This window comes from Dendrobates tinctorius, unplaced genomic scaffold (genome assembly GCF_039654945.1).
Source record: "Dendrobates tinctorius isolate UK_male_01 unplaced genomic scaffold, ASM3965494v1 ptg000075l, whole genome shotgun sequence".
In the NCBI taxonomy this organism is placed as follows: domain Eukaryota; kingdom Metazoa; phylum Chordata; class Amphibia; order Anura; family Dendrobatidae; genus Dendrobates; species Dendrobates tinctorius.
In genome coordinates this window covers 17,533,410-17,552,544 of record NW_027361743.1, presented here as the reverse complement: position 1 = coordinate 17,552,544, position 19,135 = coordinate 17,533,410, and positions in this window count along the sequence as shown.

Here is a 19,135-nt window from a genome sequence, read left to right as displayed (position 1 = left end):
GGGCCTCTTCAGACTATGGCCCTTTCACAATTCTCATGGAAGCAAATTACAGAAAATATGCATCTTACCGAATGCGGATTTTTGGAATATTCATGTAGAATTCAATTTCACTCCAATATTGTATGTAATCGCTCATCTCAAACCTCATTGATTATTATGGGGTTCATGCAGTTTCCGTTTTGTGCCTGTTTTAAGAATAGAAGAAAAAGTTACGCATGATGCACTTTTTGTTCCATCTTAAAAACTGACACAAAACGGAAACCGGATGAATCCTGTAACAATCAATGGGTTTCCTCTGCTTCAGTTTCCATTAATAATGGAATAGATCAGTTTGCCACACGAATTCCGCTCGTCTGTTTGCATTTCTAAGGAAAATCTACTTTTCTAATCATAAGAGGTAGGTATTTTTCCGGCGCTTTTTTTTTCTGAAGAGGTTTTTTAAAATGACCAATGGAAAAGAAATGGTTTGTGTCACTTCGCTGAAACTTCTTCTGGTGGATGGCGCTTCAATATAGGCACTGTCAAATCAAATAGTTGTAAAAAATAATTTTGGAACTTTTTGGGAAAAAAATACTCTTCCCAAACTTTTCATCATCGCTTTAGTGGAGAATTTCAGTGAAAGAAATATTTTTCCAAAAACAATTTTTCTCATATGTAACAAAAAAATAAATAAAAACTGATGCCGGTATCTCAATCTCAGTGAAAAATGAACTAGCATGCAACTGGTGGGTCACCTGGTCTGCTATAAGAGTGTTTTACAAACCCATAGACTTCAATTTTGATCCATCAAGGCTCCTTTCTGTTTTTGTGCAATCATTCGGTCCACCAAAATAACCCACCGACATGTGAACCTGTTATGATTGGGTCACCGAGGAGGAAAGCAAGACCAAGCTAAGGCCTGTTTCACACTTGCTTTTTTTTGCAGCGCGTTTTTCCCACAAAAAAACGCATTGAAAAAACGCATACAAATGCATACAAACGCTGCGTTTTTTTCAAGCATTTTTATGCGCATGCAGGAAAAAAACGCAGCGTTTTTGTGCGTTTGTATGCGTTTTTTGTGGTGCGTTTGCGTTTTTTTACAGATTTTGGAAAAACCCCCCAAAAAAGAAAAAAAAAACATTCAACAACACACAAGACCAATGGGACTTCATTGTGGGTGTGGTATGTTAATATATAGACCCTGTCTACAGTATTCTTCACATTTGCTTGATTCTTCTCGTGACCATGGATCTGCGCTGGAAGAGTTTTCACTTCAACTTGGATTTGGACATCGCGATGGCTCAGGCGTATGCAGTTGCTTGCCATGAACAAAGGAAGAGAGAGAGGGAGCGAAGATGGCAGCGGCGGCGTATGTGGATACATCCGATTGTTGAACTCCGGGAGAGCCGTGGGGCATACCACACCCTCTACAGCGAGCTCCAGGCAAACCCGGAGAAATTTATAGATTATATCCGGATGTCCCAAGAAAGTTTCAGGGATTTGCTTGCTCGTGTCCAACAATCCATCCGGAGACAGGACACACAGCTCCGTCGTGCGATTCCTCCTGAGGAACGGCTACTGGTGACATTACTGTATGTAATATTAAACCAAGGGGTGCGGTCTGATGTTTTTTTTTTAAATTTAGTATTCAAAACCTTGGGTAATTAGTTTTCGTGAATGTACTAATATTTTATTTTAGAGTTTTTTAAAATAATATACATAAATATTAATTTTACTTCTTTGTCTGTTCACAGATTCCTGGCGACTGGAGAAACCCTATCTTCACTACACTTCCAGTACCGTATTGGAATCTCTACCTTGTCTGGAATTGTTGCTGACACCTGCCGGGCTCTCTGGAATGTTCTTTGTCCAGAATTTCTGCCCCTGCCCACCGCTGAAAAGTGGATGGAAATTGCTGACAAATTCTGGACAGTATGCAATTTTCCCAACTGTTTGGGAGCTGTTGATGGTAAACACATACGGATCATCAAACCCAAAAGAACGGGATCTGAGTACTATAATTACAAAAAGTACTTTTCAATAGTACTCATGGCCATTGCGGATGCCGGATGTATGTTTGTAGCAGTGGACATTGGAGCATTTGGCCGTGGTAATGACTCACAGGCTTTTAAAAACTCAGACATGGGCCGGAGGTTGTATGGCAACCAATTTAATTTCCCTATGCGACTGCCTCTTCCTCACACCGAAGCTCCGCCACTGCCCTTTGTAATGGTTGGCGATGAGGCTTTTCAAATGTGCGGAAACTTACTGAAACCCTACTCCAGCCGGGACTTGGACCACACCAAAAAATATTTAATTACAGGCTGACCAGGGCCAGAAGAACTGTCGAGTGTGCTTTTGGGATTCTTGTCTCCAGATGGCGAATTCTGGGCACGGCCATTAATCTTAAACTTGAAACAGTCGATGAGGTGGTGAAGGCCTGTGTGGTTCTACATAACTTTGTGATGGCTAAAGAGCACCCGACCTTTGAACTGGACGATGATGCTCCTAACCCATTGCCTGAATTCACTCAGCACACTCTCAGGTCATCCGTTGAAGTTGGCCAAATGAGGGACCAATTTGCGGCCTACTTTATTTCTGATGTAGGACGGGTGCACTGGCAAGATGAAATGGTGTAATGTTTTTGTTTGTTTATGGTAATAAAAAACCTTATTTGATACCATTACTGAGTGCACTATGTTTTTTAAAATCCAATTAAATAAAAAACTTCCCATGTATAACTGAATTTTTTGATGTTCACACACCTGGGCAGGTAAATACACATATGAGTTAAAATGCAGCATTGCTAGTCTGCGTGAAATATATTGGAACGAGCAAAGCTGCAGGCCATGAATCAGGAAACCAATTTTTTTCAAGAGAAAATTGTCAAACTAGTTGAAAAAAAGTATGTGATTTTTTTCAAAACCCAACCCTCAAAACCCAACCCCACCCAATGAAAGTCAATGGGGAATACAAGTCAGCATTGAGTGGATGAATGTAATCAGCTCAATTCCAACTTTTATTTAAAATTGTGGTAGTGTATAAATAGACAAGTTTCTAGAGTTATTACACTAGGCCTTGGAATGACTATACTAGGCCGTGGTATTTCAAATATGAGTATAGTAGGCCTTGGGCCTACTAGTATAGTCATGTGAAATACCACGGCCTAGTATAGTCATATCAAGGCCTACTGTAATAACTCGATTTTTACCAACTAGGATCTTGTTTCACGAAAAACAAACTGGTGAAACTTGACAAGTTTCAACAGTTTGTTTTTCATGAAACCAGATTCATGTTGGTAAAACTCGAGTTATTACACTAGGCCTTGGAATGACTATACTAGTCCGTGTTATTTCACATATGACTATACTAGGCCTTGGGTTGGTTTTTAACATGTATTTACCCATCAGTGTGTGTGAGCGGCGCAAACAACATTAATGAAACTTTGTAATGGTGAACCACAAATGTAAATTTATTTTTAATCACAAAAATAAACCAAAAAATTATTTTTTCCGGTGTTTGGGGGCAGATGATTTCAATTTGGGGGTGTGCAGGGAATATGCAACACTTGCAGTTGAAGACGGTGTTTGAGGGGAAGGGGCAACAAAACTTGTGGGGGAAGGTAGTCCAGTTAAGGGAATTAAACTAGGAACACTTGGAGGAGAGGAAATCTGTTCAGGTACATTTGTTGTAATGGCATGTCGCCGTAGGCTTGTGTGCCTGGACCGACTTTGGCCCAATGCCCGCCTTGATGGATTTCGCCTTGAACTTGGGGCAAATATTGAGTGTAGGTCCCCCGTTTGCTGGGGTGGCTGCTGCTGCTGCTGAGGTGGCTGCTGCTGCTGAGGTGGCGGCTGCTGCTGCTGCTGAGGTGGCTGCTGCTGCTGAGGTGGCTGCTGCTGCTGAGGTGGCTGCTGCTGAGGTGGCTGCTGCTGAGGTGGCTGCTGCTGAGGTGGCTGCTGCTGCTGCTGAGGTGGCTGCTGCTGCTGCTCTTGGTTGGCAGTGCTCGTCCTTGCAGGAGGACTGGTGGCGGCAGTGATGGTCCAGGTTTGCGGAGTGGTGGTGGCAGAGCTACTACATGCTGTTGTAGCGGCAGGGCTGTTCCATGTTTGCCTAGTGGTGGCTGAGCTCCACGCATGCATGGGAGTGGCGGTGGTGCTCCAGACAGGAGCAGCGCTTGCCATGGTGGTGTCGGTGAAGTGACCAGCTGCACTCAGACTTGTGGTGGTGTAACGGTGGGTGTCCTGGCTTTGAATAGAGGTGTCCGTGCAGGGGTATGCAGCACAAGGCGGTAGTGAGGTGAAGCGAGTCAATGGTGGCACAGGTGGAAATGACACCACTGACTGCTGACCGTACCGATTATGCTGCATAGCCTGCAAGAAAGCATTGTTGCAGGCCTGCAGCACATTCAGCTGTTGCTCAGGACTAAGGTGTTCCGCCATGCCCTTTTCAATCTTACTAAAAAAATGGTGTGCTGGTCTGTTGAGGTCGGCCTCCAGACGGTCAAGGCGCTGTTCTACAGAATTGAAGCGGTGTTCAAAGTGGTTAAAACCACGTTCCATGAGTGCAAAACCGCTTTCAACTCTGTCGGACAGCGACTTAAGGCTGGAATTAAAGGCCTCGCTCAAATGCATAAACTTGGGCAAGACATTCCTGTCCAAGGCCCTCTGCCTCTGGCGGGTAGTGCCCGCATAACCAGTGGCAGAGACCTGGGACAGGGGAACACCTGACGGCCCAGCTTCCTGGTCACCAGCTGTGTGTGTGGCTGACCTGCAAGGTGCTTCATAGCTGTCGGATGGCTGGGACGGGTCAGAGGACGTCCGAGGAAGGACCGCTCCAGGGCCAGATTGCAGGGTGCTGCTCCAGGTGCTGTGGAAGAAAGGAAAATCATTACTACCATGCCTTTACAAGAAGCATCAGCTGTGGATTAGAAAAACACAGATTATAAAAATATAAACCCAAAATTTATAATATTTACGATCTCGTGGCAAGGAGCCGGTCTTAGGAACTGCAACGCGTGATAGTGACGGTATCTAGTTCTGGTCCTTGACGCAGATCCACTGCGAACCTGGCCCTCAGCACGAACATCACTGTTGAAGCGGTCCTTGATTGAACGCCAACGTGTTCGGACTTTGTCCACTGTTGGGAAAAAAAAAACAGTGCTGTCAAGGACAACAGTCACTGCTGCACAATATAGCAATACAATACTCAAAGCAGTCACTGTAGAGCCCGATGACACTGTTGGGTTTCCTGCTAGAATATACCTAGCACGAAACCCAACAGTGCCGTCAAGGACAACAGTCACTGCGGCATAATATAGCAATACAATACTCAAAGCAGTCACTTTAGAGCCCGATGACACTGTTGGGTTTCCTGCTAGAATATACCTAGCACGAAACCCAACAGTGCCGTCAAGGACAACAGTCACTGCGGCACAATATAGCAATACAATACTCAAAGCAGTCACTGTAGAGCCCGATGACACTGTTGGGTTTCCTGCTAGAATATACCTAGCACGAAACCCAACAGTGCCGTCAAGGACAACAGTCACTGCGGCACAATACAGAGCAGGGAAATACTCACTAAACGCTTTTTTGGAGGATGCTGTGGCGCTGTCCCAGCCATCCATCAACGCTGCGGCCACCTCATTCCATAGCCGCCGGGTCACCACATTGTCCTTGTACAGCCGGTCACGGCTGTCCCACAACGGCGCACGCTCCTGGACCAGGCTGATGAGCTGCTCATTATCCAGGTAGACGTCTTCATCCCGTTGTGGAACCTAGACAAAACACATTCATTAGAATAATCAAATTTAAATTGAATAAAAAGTTACAAAAAAAAGAAACATAAAAAAGAGTAAAAATAGAAGATAAAAAATAAAGAACATTACAAATCATTTGATACATACATTCCGTATCACCACCGGGACTTGACTTCGCTGCTCCTGCTCTTCGCCCTCACTAGTCCCGTCCGCAGAAGATGATGATGATGATGTCTTAAAAAAGTTGAAAAAAACGTAAGAGATTTGGAGTAGCAGCAGATATACTTACCAGATGCACGAAAATAATCACCTCACGGTCTGCTTGCGCCAATTCCTGCCGCGATGGGGAATATTCGGATTCTGAAGACATACTACATGTAAAAATAATAAAAATCATTAGTACATACATAATTTAAAAGGACAGGCATATAATGTAATATACTCACATTCTTGACGCTGATAGAAGATGGGTTCCTTGGTGACTGTCTGCTCTCCAATCTGTCAGTGTAGTAGTGGCAGAGTTTTGGCAGGCACCTCCTTTATATAGACTTTTTTTTTTTTTACTTTAGAAGTTTATAACTAGTACAACAAGTGGACACCACCAAAAAAACGCAGCGCTAAAAAAACGCATACGTGCGCATGCCAGTGCGCACGTATGCGCATCCATAGGCTATAATGGCCATTTTTAGCGCAAAACGTGCGCATACGTGCGCATGCGCTTTTTTGCAGGACCAAAAAATGCAACATGTAGCGTCTGTAAATTACAGACGCACACCCCAAAAAAACGCAGCTCATGAAAATCGCATACGTGCGCATGCCAGCGCGCAGGTATGCGCACCCATGTTAAATATAGGGGAAAAAACGCATGCGCACGTATGCGTTTTTTTCAAGCGCAAAAAAACGCAAATGTGAAACCAGCCTTAGCCACAGAAAATCAGAGAGGTTGGTAACTAAGTGGATTGCAGACCCCTGATCCTATCCACACAACTAGCAGTAGCCGTGGAGCGTACCTACAATGATCCTAGATGCCTCGACACAGCCGGAGAACTAAATAAGCCTAAAGCAAGAAAGGGGAAATCTAAACTGCCCCAGAGCAGACCCCAAAGGAATAGACAGCCCCCAAACATATATTGTCGGTGAGACAAGATGAAAACACAAACGCAGGTAGGAAAATAGACTGAGCAAACGATGGGGCCCTCACTAACTAGACAGGACAGGAAAGGAAAGACTGTCTGCAATCACGCAAAAAACCCTGATTCAAAAAATGCCCAACAAGTCTGATAGAAAAATACTGAAGTCACTAGACTTCGCCCACTATATCAGCACTCTGGTATATTCTGAAAGCAGAGCAAAAAGAGGCCAATCTAATAAGGGACAAAAACAAACTGACACAAGCAGTAACATAAGGATGGAAACTCAGCACAGCCCCAGCCGGAGCTGGCTGACCACACAAAACTGAAATAGACACAACCAAATCAAATGTGAACAATAGCAAAAGAACACTTAGCTGAACATGCAGGGACTGAGCTGGAAACTAAGACCTCAGGAAGCAGGAAAAATCACCAGCAGGGATAGAGGGAGTCGGCTGTCTTAAATCCAGTCAGAAACTCCAGATCTCCAGTCATCCTCCTCATTATTAGGTGGCAGGCCTCTGTTAATTAGATCAGCTCTATTACCTCCAGTAACCATCAGAGGGAGCCCGGAAAGAGAACTCGCAACCCCTCTGTCAATACAACCAGCTCCACTACCTTCACTAGTAACCAGAGGTAGGCCAGAAAGCGAATTCACAACATGAACCGCTCAACAGACTATATTGAGTACATGCTTTGTCCGTGACCAAACTTCTGAATGAGGCTTCAGGGTCCTTTCTCCTCCTTTACCAGTCGGAGACTTGTTTTGTTCAAGATTATTGTATTTGTTCTCAAGTATGTATACCCCTTTTCACATGTAAAAGCGCCATGGAATAAATGGAGCTATAATAATTAATAATAATAACACCAAATGTTGCCCAAATATTTTTATTTTTACTAAATCTATTTTGATGCCTGCTGACACACAGTGCAGAGAACTACAAGAGTTAGGTGCCTTTCCGATTGGGTACACCTTGTTGCTGTGGGATGACTTTTATGCTTTTTTTATTAAAATAGTGATAACTAAGTTCCCTATGTTATTTACATGTACTATTACTTTTTATTCATTTGCCATACTTACTTTTATCTTAGGTTTAAACTATTTTTTCATGAATTTAGCGTTTGATATAAAGTAAGTATAATAAGATTGCCTTAGGAAAATAACTGAGCAATTAGGACGGCCGTATAGACATCGAAGCATGCAGTGGACCATATCATGCTCTTCATCATTTCACTAATCCGTACAATTATCATTATAAAGTAAGATTATTGAACATAATTGTTCAGTTATTATTGCTGAGATTGCCCTGAGATCCCCTTGATAATTAGGTTTCAGGTCTCCAATCTAGCTTTCCATTAATTGTTGTATAGTCATAACTAAAGGATCTTTGAAGGTGAAATACCATCATAAATTCAGGTATACATACCTAATTAAATGCATGTTTAGAAAGTTGTCTAGGCCAAAAACATGGCTGTTCTTGCATGGAATGGTAATTTTTTTAAATTTATTATTGGTTCATATTAATGTTTTCATGAAAAATCACATGCACGTGTGGGGGGAGGGGCAGAGAATTACCGCAAAATACCATTCCTGTACAATATGGTGATTGTGTGGCATAACACAGCAGCACCTGTAATATGGTTGGCTTTGGAGTGTAGGGCCCCTTTTATTAGGTTGGTGTAAATTATGGTTTGCCCTTGAAATTTATTTAGGAAAAAGTAGCCCATTATGTGCATACAAAGAGTCAACCAAAGAAATTTCAGTTGCAAGGAGACAACAGACTTGTTGGTTACAACCGGGTTTCATGAAGCAAAAGGTTGACATGCAAAATATTTTTGATGTTTCATTAACACTTGTGGCTATCTGCTAGCAATTTCTTCAGCAGCACTTCTGTCGCTCTTCAGCAGTCTCTGCATCTCTATCTTTGGACCACAGCACATATTCTCTCAATGGCAGTCACAATCCCACTCTTGGTCAACTCTCTATTAACTGTCTTATTTATTTTGCAACTTCTTTACAGTCGCTATAGTTGCCATATAGTCTCTCCTCTCTCGATTTGCTTCAGTACTAAAGCCAATCACTGAGCTCAGTGTTCCTGGCTCAAAATGATTTGACGTAACATGGCCTATGTAGCAGATCAACAATGACCGAAGCAGTGGATGAAGGCATAACTGCGCCCCGGCAATGTAAGTAAAAACTTGTTGGGGTTTTTTTTTGTTTTGCATTCCTGAGCCCATGGAATGATTATGTTCAATGGGACAAAACCTTTAAATCACCCATTTGAGCAATGCGCATTGGTATAATTTGCGAATTGACCAGTATGATAATGTGGGGACTAGAGTTGAGCGAAACGGGGCGAAAAATTTCAAAAGTCGCCGACTTTTAGCAAAGTCGGGTTTCATGAAACGAAACCCGACCCTAGGATGAGGACGGCCACGAGGTCGGCGACTTACGCACCAAAGTCGCGTTTCAAAAGTTTGTTTTGCGCTCTTTTTCAGCCAATCAGGATCCACGGACACTGTGGGCAACGTGATGACATAGGCAGGGGTCACCAAAATCTTTCAGAAGGGCATGCAAGTGATTGGCTTGCTTTGGTGGGCGTCACAGGGGTTATAAAAGGGCGTGCACGCCGACCGCCATCTTACTTCTGCTGATCTTAGCATAGGGAGAGGTTGCTGATTCTGTAGGGAGAGCGTTAGGCAGGGAAGAAGAAAAAAAAACTGTTTCTGCTGCTAGCGATTTTGCCTGTACAACACACCAGTCACTGTGTGTGCAGTGCAAGGGGAGGCTATATTGTGGTGGATCAGTGGTGTTGGTTGTTAGGCTGCCTTCTAAGGCTTCCTGACAGCTGCATTGCTGTTTACCCACTGCTCTGCAAACTGCTTTTTTAAAAGCAATCCCAATTTTTTTTTTGTCCTGCTGAGGTACTGAGTGTGCATTTTTTCACACCATACAGCGGTGTACGCTCCTCACACAGTACCGTGTAACGGCTGTTATCACAGCCACAGTGAAGCTATCTGTGTGTCACTGTGGAAGGATAAGTGGAGGACTTGTTCCGTTCTTACAGACCTACACTCTAGTGAGATTCCTATTCTGCCCAATTCTACATACACCTTGTAGTTTGTGATACACTAGCCAATTTCTGCCTGTGACATAGTGCTCTGATATTCAGTGGGCCTCACACAATCCAAAAGTGTCCAGTGTCCACTAGTGTGTGCAGAAATTCAAAATCTCCCTTATCCTGTAGTCACTTTTTTCACACCTGTGCCATCGAGCCTGTGACATAGCGCTCTGATATTCAGTGGGCCTCACACAATCCAAAAGTGTCCAGTGTCCACTAGTGTGTGCAGAAATTCAAAATCTCCCTTATCCTGTAGTCACTTTTTTCACACCTGTGCCATCGAGCCTGTGACATAGCGCTCTGATATTCAGTGGGCCTCACACAATCCAAAAGTGTCCAGTGTCCACTAGTGTGTGCAGAAATTCAAAATCTCCCTTATCCTGTAGTCACTTTTTTCACACCTGTGCCATCGAGCCTGTGACATAGCGCTCTGATATTCAGTGGGCCTCACACAATCCAAAAGTGTCCAGTGTCCACTAGTGTGTGCAGAAATTCAAAATCTCCCTTATCCTGTAGTCACTTTTTTCACATCTGTGCCATCGAGCCTGTGACATAGCGCTCTGATATTCAGTGGGCCTCACACAATCCAAAAGTGTCCAGTGTCCACTAGTGTGTGCAGAAATTCAAAATCTCCCTTATCCTGTAGTCACTTTTTTCACACCTGTGCCATCGAGCCTGTGACATAGCGCTCTGATATTCAGTGGACCTCACACAATCCAAAAGTGTCCAGTGTCCACTACTGTGTGCAGAAATTCAAAATCTCCCTTATCCTGTAGTCACTTTTTTCACACCTGTGCCATCGAGCCTGTGACATAGCGCTCTGATATTCAGTGGGCCTCACACAATCCAAAAGTGTCCAGTGTCCACTAGTGTGTGCAGAAATTCAAAATCTCCCTTATCCTGTAGTCACTTTTTTCACATCTGTGCCATCGAGCCTGTGACATAGCGCTCTGATATTCAGTGGGCCTCACACAATCCAAAAGTGTCCAGTGTCCACTAGTGTGTGCAGAAATTCAAAATCTCCCTTATCCTGTAGTCACTTTTTTCACACCTGTGCCATCGAGCCTGTGACATAGCGCTCTGATATTCAGTGGGCCTCACACAATCCAAAAGTGTCCAGTGTCCACTAGTGTCTGCAGAAATTCAAAATCTCCCCTGTCCTATAGACACCTTGTACCTTGTTTTACATTACTATATAGTTTGTTGGATTTTGTCTACATTTCTACCAAAAATGAGGAAGGCTGGTGGAAGAGGCCGTGGAATTGGGCGGGGATTGGCAGCTGGTAATGATGGTGTTGGTGGTGGATCTGATGGTAGTGGCAAAAGCAAAATAGGACCGAATGCAGGAGGTGTTGAGCCTGCGTCATCGTCTGGCTCCACAAGGCCTCGAAGGCTTAGTTTTCTAGGAGTTGGCAAACCGCTTTTAAAGCCAGAGCTTCAGGAAAAAGTTTTGTCTTACATTGCTGACTCAGCCTCCAGCTCTATCGCCTCCTCTTCTGAAGTTGTAAAAAATAAAAGCACTGAGTCGTCACTGGAGGCTCATGTTCATGAACCACACCTTTCCTTGTGTCCTTCACCCCAACCAAGATTGAATGATGACGCAGGCCATACTACTGATTACTCCATGGAGCTGTTTTCACATACCATGCCTGGATTATCAAGTGAAATGGTGAATTACCCAGGCCAAGATGAATCTGACATGGAGTGCCACTGATGCACAGCCGCTGATAGATGATTCTGCTGGTACATTCACTCAGAGCACTACATTGTCCTCGCAGTGTACAGAGCCAGATTCTGACCCTGATGAGACTCAGGTGCCCCTTCCCGCACACTATACCACCATACACGGTGACACAGAGGAAGGTGCACATGACATTGAAGAGGAGGTGATGGATGACCCTGTTGTTGACCCAGATTGGCATCCATTGGGGGAAGAGGGTGCTGCTTCCAATAGCTCAGATGAGGAGAAGCATCCACAGCAGACATCGACATCGCAACAGCTGTTATCTGGCAGGCCCGGAGCACTCCAAAGACAGGTTCCAAAGATCAAAAGAGTTGCTGGACAGCTTGTCCAGAGGGTCAAAAGATCACAGCGTGCTAGGCCACAAAATGTCTGCCAAAGTAGGAAGAGTGCAGTGTGGCACTTTTTTGAACAAAATCCTCATGATCAGGCCAAGGTTATCTGTAAGAAGTGCGCAAAGACCTTTAGCCGAGGGAAAAATCTGAAAAATTTGAATACCAGTTGCATGCTTAGACATTTAACCAGCATGCACTTGCAAGCGTGGACACAACACCAAACCTCAAGTGCCACATGTGCAACTGATCACAAAGAAGGTAGTCAACAACGCTACATTGTTTCCCCCACTGTAAGCCCACCGGTTAGCACAGCAGAAAATGTTGAGGTGTTGTTGCAAGGCCACAGCAGTCAGGGAATCCCACTGTTATATCAACGAAATACTGAATCTAGGCAATCAGAAAGAACACCAACTCCATCACCATCATCAACCCTCTCTCAGTCCGCCCTGTCCACCGCTACTTCCACCATATGCAGCTCTCAAGTCCAGCTCACCCTCCCAGACACTATGAGTAGGTCAAGAAAGTACTCAGTCTCTCATCCGCGTACACTGGGTTTGAACGCCCACATTGTCAAACTAATCTCGTTTGAGATGATGCCCTATCGGTTGGTGGAAAGCGCAGCTTTCCGCGAACTCATGGCCTATGCAGTACCACGCTATGACCTACCCAGTCGCCACTTCTTCTCTCGCAAAGCCATCCCAGCCCTCCACCATCATGTAAAAGACCGCATTGTCCATGCACTCAAGCAGTCAGTGAGTGGAAAGGTGCACCTCACAACTGATGCATGGTCCAGTCGGCATGGCCAGGGCCGTTACGTGTCCATCACTGCGCACTGGGTTAATGTGGTGGATGCAGGGTCCACAGGGGACAGCGGTGGTGGGACAGTGCTGTTTAGCCCACGGTATAGGAAACAGTTGGCTGTAGGCGTTCGACCCTCCTCCTCCAGAAGCGAAAGCTCGTCCACAGAGCGCAGTCGTACGAGCACTCCATCTGCAGCTGCCACTGTTGCACACGAGGTGTCCCCCTATCGAGCAGCTAGTGGAAAGCGTCAGCAGGCTGTGTTGCAGATGATGTGTTTGGGCGACAGACACACCACCGAGGTGCTGGCCGAGTACTTGAAGCGACAAACTGAGTCATGGCTGGGCAGTGTATATCTTGAGGCAGGCAATGTAGTTAGTGATAACGGCCGTAATTTTGTGGCAGCCATAGCCCTTTCAAAACTCAGCCACATACCTTGTGTGGCTCACACCTTGAACCTGGTGGTGCAGTGCTTCCTCAAATATTATCCGGAGTTAACAGCCCTGCTCCAGAAGGTGCGAAGACTGTGCGTGCACATCCGCCGGTCGCCTGTACACTCCGTTCGTATGCAGAAGCTGCAGCGATTGCTCCACCTTCCCAACCACCGCCTCATTATCGACATTGCAACAAGGTGGAACTCCACCCTGCACATGGTGGAGCGGCTGTGCGAGCAGAGGCAGGCCATAATGCATTTGTGGGAGGATACACGGCCAGGCACTTTGAGAGCAGACATGGAGTTGACAGGTGTGCAGTGGTCGAAGCTGAAAGACCTCTGTAAAGTCCTTCAGTGTTTTGAGGAATGCACACGGCTGGTAAGCGCAGACGACGCCATCCTAAGCATGAGCATCCCACTTATGCGTCTGCTCATGCAAACTTTGACGCACCTTAAGGAGCAGGCGTCTGCAGCCAATGTTGATGAGGAGGAAGAGGATGAGGGAATCCTTGATGACATTCAGCCATTGTCTGCTCAGGGACCTCTCCTGGACGAGGTGAAGGAAGAAGAGGAGGAGGAGGATGATGATGGGGATGATTACTTAGGGGAGGAGGATGCATCTCATGGGGAAAGTGAAAATGTTGGCATGGCAAGGTCTGGTACAGGGTTTGTGCGTGACTTGAGGGATGTGGATTTGCCAGAAAGTGCTCCTCCACCCAGCACTCGCAGTGCATCATTGACACCGGGAACATTGGCCCACATGTCAGATTATGCCTTGCAGATCCTAAAAAGGGACCCCCGCATTGCCAAAATGATGAATGATGACGACTACTGGTTGGCCAGCATCCTGGATCCAAGCTATAAAGGCAAAATACAAAACATCATGCCACAGGAGAACCTTGATCTAATATTGGCTAATAAACAAGCAACTCTGGTAAATCGGTTGCTTGAGGCATTCCCAGCACACAGCAGCGGTGATGGTTCTCACACGAGCCGTACGGGCCGGGGGCAGCTTGGCAGAGGTGTTCATGGTGCACACAGCAGAAGTGGCGTTGGAGACAGGGGTTTCATGACAATGTTGTGGACTGATTTTTCAAGTACCGCTCACACAACTGGTAATACTGCATCGATGGAAAGTGACAGGAGACAGCAGTTGTCAACTATGGTTACAAACTACTTTTCCTCCCATATCGATGTTCTCCCACACAGGTCATTCCCCTTTGACTATTGGGCCGCTAAACTGGACACCTGGCCTGAATTAGCCCAATATGCCTTACAGGAGCTCGCTTGCCCAGCTGCAAGTGTGCTATCGGAAAGAGTCTTCAGTGCAGCTGGATCAATCCTGACAGAAAAAAGGACCCGTCTGTCAACCCAAAATGTGGATGATCTAACCTTCATTAAAATGAACCATGCATGGGTTTCCAAGGATTTTGTCCCACCTTCCCCTGATGACACATAGGGTGACAGAAAAATGGCTTGCTTTAGTCCACCTCTTCCTGGGACTTGACCTATTTCGCCTTTTGCATCAGCTGAATGTCCAACATCAACATATGCCACTTTCTAAAACTCCCTAACTGTGCTTCCTCCCCCCCCCCCATGGCCGGGGTCACCACCTAGCGCACGACACCGTGCGAGTGACGTTGCCCTGGACAGGTGGGTAGGCCGACTCTTGGGCGCGGGCACTGGCACAGGGTCCCTCATAGTGCAATCAAGTGTCTCTGACGGTGGTGGTGCACACCCGCCGTCAGACACACCGCCGTACTATGAGGGGCCCAGTGCCAGTACTGACGCCCACGAGTGGGCCCCCCTTGCTTCGGCAGGGCCCCAGCATTTGCAATCTTTACCTCTCCCTGCTCCTCCGCTGTGTAGTCTGGGCCGTCAAATCCATACTGTGCCTGACACCGTCTGAGCCTGCCTCCTGATGTATAGACATATATTTTGAATGTGTACGCTATCCATACATGTTATCCGGGGATACGGTACCCTTTCTCACCTTTGTGCAATCATGTGCAATCCATACTGGGCCTAACACCGTCTGAGCCTGCCTCCTGATGTATAGACATATTTTGAATGTGTACGCTATCCATACATGTTATCCGGGGATACGGTACCCTTTCTAACCTTTGTGCAATCACGTGCAATCCATACTGGGCCTAACACCGTCTGAGCCTGCCTCCTGATGTATAGACATATATTTTGAATGTGTACGCTATCCATACATGTTATCTGGGGATACGGTACCCTTTCTCACCTTTGTGCAATCACGTGTATTCCATACTGGGCGTGAGAATGGCTGGCGAGCTGTTAAGCAAGCTACAGCACCTGTGGTTTGCACACGTAAGTTTTTCATTTTTTCAGGAATGACGGTTAGGCCTAATTCTGGAACTGCGGTTGACCTGCACTTACTGGGAAATCATCGTTCGCGGGTAATAATTGTAATCAGTGATCCCCATCACTAACGTTGTTCAGCGGGTTATCTGCACCTGTAAGCGACAAACGCTGGCCTTTTCAGTGTAGCGCACATGCAGCCACGGACATGTAAGGGCATGACACACCAGTTATTGGCCAATCTCATGTGCCAGAGCCTCACGTGTCCCTCTAGTAAGCCGGACTCGGACCGCGGGGCATGACGGAGTCTCGTTCGTTAACGGAATTAAGCTTGCAATGTGTGCATCTGTTCTGTAGCTGGCATGTTTGAGGTTTCCCAGGTGGAGTCGAATTTAACCATAGGCTCCACTCCTGGTGGTGCCCTTCTGGACATTCCTTTAAGGTTCAGCTTTGCAACCATACTGCCCACGTAAAACAAACACTTTGCCTTCATGAACGCTGTTTGGAGGGTCATGACTCGTGGGAATAACGCCGCCCAATCAGTTAACCTGCTAGAGAGATCCTTCGTTGCTCCCAAGCATGACATCACACTCCCTAGGAGGAAGGTAATGCCACTGTGGCGACCGTACTCCTGGGGGCGACACAAGTGCACTGATGCCCAGCCACTGCTCGATGAATCTGCTGGTACATTGACCCAGACCACTACATTCCCCTCGCATGCTACACGGCCTGAATCTGACCCTGATGAAACTCAGGTTACCCTTCCCATATACAGTTCCATCTTACACGGTGACAAAGAGGAAGCTGCAGATGAAAGTGCAGGTTCGGCCCACCCACCATCAGACACACCACCGTACTATCAGGGGCCCTGTGCCAGTGCCGTCGCCAACGAGTGGGCCCCCCCTGCTTGCTCAGGATCACAGCACTTGCAAGGTTGAAATACTGTGCAGTGAGATGGAAGATGGGGACGACGAGGAGTCCAGACTAGTACAGGGATTCCCTAGCGAGGAGACTTATTTGATTGTTTTCAATGTTTGGACAGCAATTTTTGGGGAGCACTATACTCTGGAGAATGATAGATGGGGCCCACCATACACTGGAACATTCCAAAGGTGGACATCAGACACTGGAGCAGCATTTACAGGGCCCATTATACACTAGAGCATTAGAAATGGGGCCCTGTCAGAGACACCGCACTACACTTGCTCATAGAGCCAGTGCGAGTGTCCTGAGTACAGAAGCAGTGCTAAACGAGGTACAGGAGGAATAAACAGACGAGAGGTCAGACAAAGCCAAAGGTCATACACAGGATCACAGTACAGTACCAGGGATGAGACAGAGCGGATAATCAGGGACAAGCAGAGATCAAAACCAAACAGACATAGGAGGTACCAGGCAGAATCCAAAGCGATATCCAGAGAACAGACCGAGTCATACACAGAGAATCAAGTAACCAGAACACAGCACAAACACACTCAGGAGTCACCACACAAATGCCAAGGGCAAGAGTATAACTGACAGGGATGGGAGCGTCCTGAGGCTATAAGAAGCCTCCCCCAGAACCAGGGAGAGGCCACAATCATAGCCCCAGGTGTGCAGGTAAGCCTGCATCGGGCTAAACAGCAACGTGTCCAATGACATCCAATTACATAAAACATGTAATGGGGAATAACTAGGAGTCCCTAATGCAGTCTAACGCTCGATCCTTCCTAGCCGCGGAGGTTGGCACCCTAGGGGGAACGTTGTGGCGCCCCCGCTCAACGGTGGCTGTCCCTAGGGACCCTGATAAACCCTGCAGCCACTAGGGATCCCTTCCCCGATGCTAGAGGGACCCCTATCAATAGACAGAGATCAACTATAATAAGGAGGACCCTAATCCCCAAAAGGATTAAAAACAAAAGGAACACATTAATATGATGGCATTATAGTGATGGCATCGTAGTGACACGAATCAAATAAATACAGTAAAGGAGATCCACAGCGTATAGTGTATCAAATTTCATTTACATGAGGTTAAATCCAATGGCACCAAAATGCAAACTCCACAAATGGTAATAATTATATGATAAGTCACTAGATAACCCAAAATTTGCATGAAAGGTGACAATGATCATGCCACTAGATTAAAAGTCAGGTACCATTAGAGACATAATTCAGACACTCAGTAATCAATGCTGCAGATACTCATCATGTCACACGCCATCTGCCATATATGTGAAGCGCTTCACATATATGGCAGATGGCGTGTGACATGATGAGTATCTGCAGCATTGATTACTGAGTGTCTGAATTATGTCTCTAATGGTACCTGACTTTTAATCTAGTGGCATGATCATTGTCACCTTTCATGCAAATTTTGGGTTATCTAGTGACTTATCATATAATTATTACCATTTGTGGAGTTTGCATTTTGGTGCCATTGGATTTAACCTCATGTAAATGAAATTTGATACACTATACGCTGTGGATCTCCTTTACTGTATTTATTTGATTCGTGTCACTACGATGCCATCACTATAATGCCATCATATTAATGTGTTCCTTTTGTTTTTAATCCTTTTGGGGATTAGGGTCCTCCTTATTATAGTTGATCTCTGTCTATTGATAGGGGTCCCTCTAGCATCGGGGAAGGGATCCCTAGTGGCTGCAGGGTTTATCAGGGTCCCTAGGGACAGCCACCGTTGAGCGGGGGCGCCACAACGTTCCCCCTAGGGTGCCAACCTCCGCGGCTAGGAAGGATCGAGCGTTAGACTGCATTAGGGACTCCTAGTTATTCCCCATTACATGTTTTATGTAATTGGATGTCATTGGACACGTTGCTGTTTAGTCTTGTTCACTTTGTGGTGTGACCTTTGGTCTTTTAATAATAAAGTATTGTTTTTAGGGTTTTTCATATGATTTTTGGTTTGAGACCCTTTATATTTGATAGTGATTTAAGCCTGCATCGGGATCACAACCTTTAACCCCAGAAATGCCAGTCATCAGCACTGGTTCCAAACATTAACCCCACGTGTGCGAGTCAAACCCGCACTGAGATCATGACAGGCCCATTATGTTTGGAGCATTATTTGGGCCCATAAGACAGTGGAGCTTCATCCATGGGGACCAACATATACTGTAGCATTATGTGGAGCTCATCATATACTGTTTCATCATTATATGGGATCAATGATTCTGTATGGAGAAATAGATGGGCCTCGTCATGAGATGTAAAAAGTGAAGTATTTTTCATTGTACTATACCGCTATTTCTCTGCCGTATTGGAGCATGATGAGTTGTGGTATGTGTTAAAGGGGCGCTCTTTCGCCCAGGGCACATGAAAACCTGCAGCCAGCCCTACCCCCCCACAACTTTAGCCAAATAACCCCCATTTTTCAGTGCGTAACTTGTATTATGAAGTTAATTAAGGTTGACAAGCTTCAGTAACAAGAATTGATGCTTTTGGCATTCAAATGAGCACTGTAGGTGTGTTTCCTGTCCTCCTCTCACTGCCGACTTTTATTCCCCA